This window comes from Mastomys coucha, unplaced genomic scaffold (genome assembly GCF_008632895.1).
Source record: "Mastomys coucha isolate ucsf_1 unplaced genomic scaffold, UCSF_Mcou_1 pScaffold21, whole genome shotgun sequence".
Classification (NCBI taxonomy): Eukaryota; Metazoa; Chordata; class Mammalia; order Rodentia; family Muridae; genus Mastomys; species Mastomys coucha.
In genome coordinates this window covers 138,173,437-138,179,031 of record NW_022196904.1, presented here as the reverse complement: position 1 = coordinate 138,179,031, position 5,595 = coordinate 138,173,437, and positions in this window count along the sequence as shown.

Sequence of the window (5,595 nt, the reverse complement as noted above, 5' to 3'; positions counted from 1 at the left end):
TTGAGACAGGATTTCTCTGTATAGCCCTGGCTGTCCTGGAACTCACTCTGTAGACTAGGCTGGCCTCGCACTCAGAAATGCGCCTGCCTCTACCTCCCAAGTGCTGGGATTAAAGGCATGCACCACCACTGCCCGGCTGTCAAATGCTTTAATTATGGTAAGTAAGGTCATTTGACAAGGGATTGTAGGCTAGGAATTCCTAGAAACAATGGTTTTGTTGTTGTTATTGTTTTTTTTTTTTTTCTGGAGATAATCCTAAGAGAAGGCCCATCCTTCTGTAAAATGCAGAAGATGTAGCAAAGCCAAAGTAATGACCAGCAAGGGCCAGGCAAGGTGACCCTTTGCTGTCAGGAATGCCCTCAGAGGCCTCCTGCAGACCCCAATATCAAATCTGATTCAATCATCCCCTGTCAGAGTCAGAGAAACTCAGCCACAGAGCAATTAAAAGATTTAATGTCTGTTGTTAAAAACAGTGGTGCTGGGCAGTTGTGGCACACGCCTTTAATCCCAGCACTTGGGAGGCAGAGGCAGGTGGATTTCTGAGTTCGAGGCCAGCCTGGTTTACAGAGTGAGTTCCAGAACAGCCAGGGCTTCACAGAGAAACATTGTCTCGAATAAAAACAAAAAACAAAAAACAAAACAGAACAAAAAACCCCACAACAGTGCTGTAGATGTAATCAAGGAAAAAACAGCTTCAGTAGCTAAAACAAAAAATTCAGGAGAGACCAAAAGCAAGTATTTTGTCAAACTGCTATAAATGGTCACAGACCAGAGCTAAAAATGCAAATAAGTGGCATTGACACAGGACTAGATATAACAGTAATTTCACCAAAATCTTGGCACCCAGACTGGCTTCTTCAGGAGATAAATATTCAGCTTCTGGGAACTAGAGCTTTATTTCAGGTGAAGCAAAGTACAGGATGGGCCAAGGACAAACAGGAAAATTAAAGCCTTATGTGGCTAAGGTAGCCATGAATTTATGGGGGTGTAATTTGTTGCAGCAGTGGGAAAACACAAATTAACATTCATCCAATCTCAGAAAAAAAAATATTGAAAAATATTGAAAGGCATTATCAAGAATAGTCATAGACTGTTCACATTGTCCATAAGCAGGACTCAACGGGAATTTCAAAGTTACCAATGGCTCTGCCTTTAGAATGGTTAGCTGACAAACCCGTGTGAACGGAACAGTGGTCTTTGACATCAGATAAACTACAGGTACTGGAACAGCTGGTACAGGAGCAGCTAAATGCTCAACACATTGAAGAATCTGCCAGCACATGGAATCCCCATGTGTTTGTTATAAAAATGAAATCAGGAAAATGGTTTAAGAGGCATAAATAAGATGATTCAGCCGATTGGCTCTCTCCAGCCTGAAATCCCATTGCTTTCTTTATTATCTAAGTCATTGTCTATGATAGTCATTGATTTAAGAGATTGCTTTTTCACAGAGGTTTGCTTTCTCAGTAACTATTTACAATAATAGTTGTCCAATAAAGAGATTTCATTGGAAAGTCTTACCACAAGGAATGGTAAACAGTCCTACCTTGTGGCAATATTTTGTACAATAGCTGTTAGAAATAATTTGTAAACAGTTTTCTTCATCAAAAATTTATCATTATATGGATGATCTCTTATTGGCTGATTCAGCTGCAGATACCTTAGGAAAAAAAAATGTTTGATGAAGTAAAGAGAATTTTGCCTTGTTGGGATTAAGAATTGCTCCTGAAAAAAAATACAAAGAGGTGATTTTATCAATTATATCTAGGATATAAAATAGCTTTACAGAGAATTCAACCACAGTCTAACATTCTAACATGTAATTAAGACACATGGTTTAAGAAAATTCATTTTTCATTTCATGCCAGTAAGGCCAATGTGCCTTTGGCAAATTATCATTTGAAAAAAATATTTTTTAAAGATTTATTTATTTATTATATGTAAGTACACTGTAACTGTCTTCAGACACACCAGAAGAGGGGATTGAATCCCATTACACATGGTTGTGAGCCACCATGTGGTTGCTGGGATTTGAACTCAGGACCCTTGAAAGAGCAGTTGGTGCTCTTACCCTCTGAGCCATCTCCCCAGCCTCTGAAAAAAATATTTTTAAAATTTTTACTTTTTCATGGCTGATCATGTTAGTCTTTATAAGTTAGTTTGGACTGATGTGGGGTCTGTGCCTTTCTGTATTGAGGAAACAACTCAGTTGCCTGTAATCCCCATCTCTAACCTGCTCACTCCCCTCCCCCAAAAGAGGCACCTGCTGATCTGTGTGGGGACAGACTGAATGGTCACAATATTTGGCTAATCCAAGGTTTACTGATGGTTCATCAACCACTGATGGAACCAAGACTAATGGAAAGAGGCAGCTTATAGATGAGGGGATGGGCTGGGCGTGGTGGCACACGCCTTTAGTCCCAGCACTTGGGAGGCAGAGGCAGGCAGATTTCTGAGTTCAAGGCCAGCCTGGTCTACAGAGTAAGTTCCAGGACAGCCAGGGCTACACAGAGAAATCCTGTCTCTAAAAAAGAAAAGAAAAGAAAAAAAACGATGAGGGGATGGAATGGCTAACACTGAGGAAGGACCCACAAAATCAGCGCAGCACCACGGTCGTAAGACAACTTCCTAGGAAAAGCAAAAGGAAAATCTTATCTTCTCCAACACATGGTGCATGTGCGATGGTCTAGCTATATAGTCATCAAAATGGAAAACAACTACCCAGAAGATAAATGGCAAAGATATCTGGTCATGGGAGGCGTGAACAGAACTGGCAAAAAAATCTAGCAAAACTTAGCAAAGGCATCAAATTTTGTTTAGCTCAAACAGGCAAGACCAACAAAACATCTGAAAATAATGAAATAGTGAACAAATTGGCATCATGTTTAATTAAGACTAGAATATTACAGTTTGCCAGGGAACAAACTCAGAATAAATCAGTAAGAATGATAGATTACATATTCCAAAAACTTGAAAGTTTACCACTAACACTAAAAAGTAAGGGGAAATGGAGAATCAAATCAAACCAGGCTGACCCTATGAGAATAACTACTACAAGGAATCCAGAGTCAGGCTGTGGTTTACACCTTCAGTTGCACTTGGGAGGCAGAAGCAGGCACAGAAAGATCACATGATTTAAATTTAAAAGCCACTTGCAAAAGGAAGGCTGAAACTCAAAGTGAATATCCTTTGTGAAGTAAAAATAAATATACCTAAACCTTGAATTTACATATAAAGAGACAAGGAAATCTAGGTCTATTTATCTACACATCCTAAGGTACAAAAAATTATGGTACAAAAAATTCAAAAGAATTTTTAAAATTTCAATTAAAAGTTAATACTTTTACTATTGCCAAAACCCACTCTGCCCCAGGAAAGGTATAACCTGCCAAAAGAGGAGCCGTCAGAGTTAGGGTGGGGGCAGGGTTTTGCTTTTATCTTTCCAGGAGAATAAAAGCATCCAACTTAGGAAGCCAGAAACCACTGGGCAAGGGAGACATCAGAAGGAAGAGAACAGACATCAAGAGTGAGTCCAAGACAAAGAGTGAATTGGCCAAGCAGTATCGCTCGCCTCCAGCTGTCTCTGCTGCCCTCAACAGACATAAGTGGCAATTGGTCTGTCTGCCATCTCAGTTTAATTAAAACTTAAAGCTGGCTGTGGTGTTGGAGCATGGCTTTCTCCTTTAAACCCACACATAAGGAAAAATCTTGTTAAAGGAAAAATCTAAAATCTCTGTCCCATATCAGAGAAGCCACTTGGTATGTGATAGAGAAAAATAAAATATAAGGAATGATTCTATAGACACTAATTTCACAATCTTTTGATTTTCATTTGACTCTTTAGAACTTTTCTTATGGCACAATTTATTATTATTGTATTATATAATATATTTATAATACCTATAACTATAATGTAAATAATAAAATAATATATTAGATATTAAATATAATAATATCTCAAACCCTGTAAGATTATTATGTATATATAAACTTTCTGTCATGATACTATTAGTCATACAGAACACACACTTATTCTAGAAATAAGTTTGATCTAGCCTCCTGTATGTGTTTTTAGTCTAAAGCAGGTAATTAGGAAGAAAACTTGTGTACCTTGGATATACTTAATGTTGGGAGTTCGGGAATTGGCACACAGACCATATGAGCACCGATCTCAGTTAAGCAAGAATAGTTTATTGAACACACACCCCAAGACTGATCAATCAAAACCACAAAAAAGGACTTGGGAGCCTAATTGTGGTACCAGCTTGTTCATTTATTTATTTATTTATTTATTTATTTATTTATTTATTTAATGTAAGTACACTGTAGCTGTCTTCAGACACTCTAGAAGAGGCGTCAGATCTCAATATGGATGGTTGTGAACCATCATGTGGTTGCTGGAACTTGAACTTACGACCTTCAGAAGAGCAGTCAGTGCTCTTAACCACTGAGCCATCTCTCCAGCCCAGGTACCAGCCTGTTCTTAGGGCAGGTTTTTTATATAAAAAAACAAGCTCAGAAATTCATAGGCAAGGGTGGAGGCAGTCCTGCATTTGGCTAACTAGACAAAGGCTTATCAACTAACCGTTAGGCTGATTGGTCCTGAGTGAGGTAGGAGGGGTGGTGGACCGGTGGTGAACATCCGAGTTTCAGAGTGTTGAGATAAAAGAGCATAAGTAATACAATCATACTATTATGACCTTTTAGGAGATTACTTCAGTGTCAGCTATGGATAATTACACTCTGGGAAGCAGAGTCTGAGAATCTGAACTTAATTTCACCTTATGAGCAAAATGGAGACTGAATACAAAATGGCTGCAGTTATGTTAAAAGGAGCAAGCCTCAACATTTAATAGATTGTAGTCCTCAAACCTTTCTGACATAGGCTAGTTATGGAATTTAAAACATTTAAGTTTTCTACCATTCCTAACAGTAACCTTAGAAGTCTCCAAGAAGATGATGGGTCCTGTAAAGGTGAATCCACCTGGATTGTGGTAAGGTAACCACAGGGCGGATCTGCCCCATGCCTCTTCTGCTGCCAGGTTCTACATAAACAGTGGACAACTTTGAGTTGAATGCTTGTTTTTTTTTTTTTTCTTTTTTCTGAGACAGGGTTTCTCTGTATAGCCTTGGCTGTCCTGGAACTCACTCTGTAGACCAGGCTGGCCTCGAACTCAGAAATCCGCCTGCCTCTGCCTCCGAAGTGCTGGGATTAAAGGCGTGCGCCACCACCGCCCGGCCCGAATGCTTGGTTTTACCTAGCCATGACAGCCACTAAGCTAACAAGCACCACTCCAAGATCAGTTTCAGAGTACAAACTGCTCAGGACATTCAAATTGCTAAGTTCATATGGGACTGGCACAAACATTTTATAGAACTTTGAACTCAAAACACTTAATCCTAAGACTGCCAAATACAGCTAAACTGGACATTGTGGAAAGCTTAGCAGAAATATCTTCATTATTGTAAATATTTTTACTATGTTACAGTTAAAAATTTCCTTTTTATTTATACCAAAAGGGGGGAAATGTTGCAGGATATTTGATCACACTGTGAACCCCAAGATTGTATTATTTACTGGAAAAACCTCAGCCC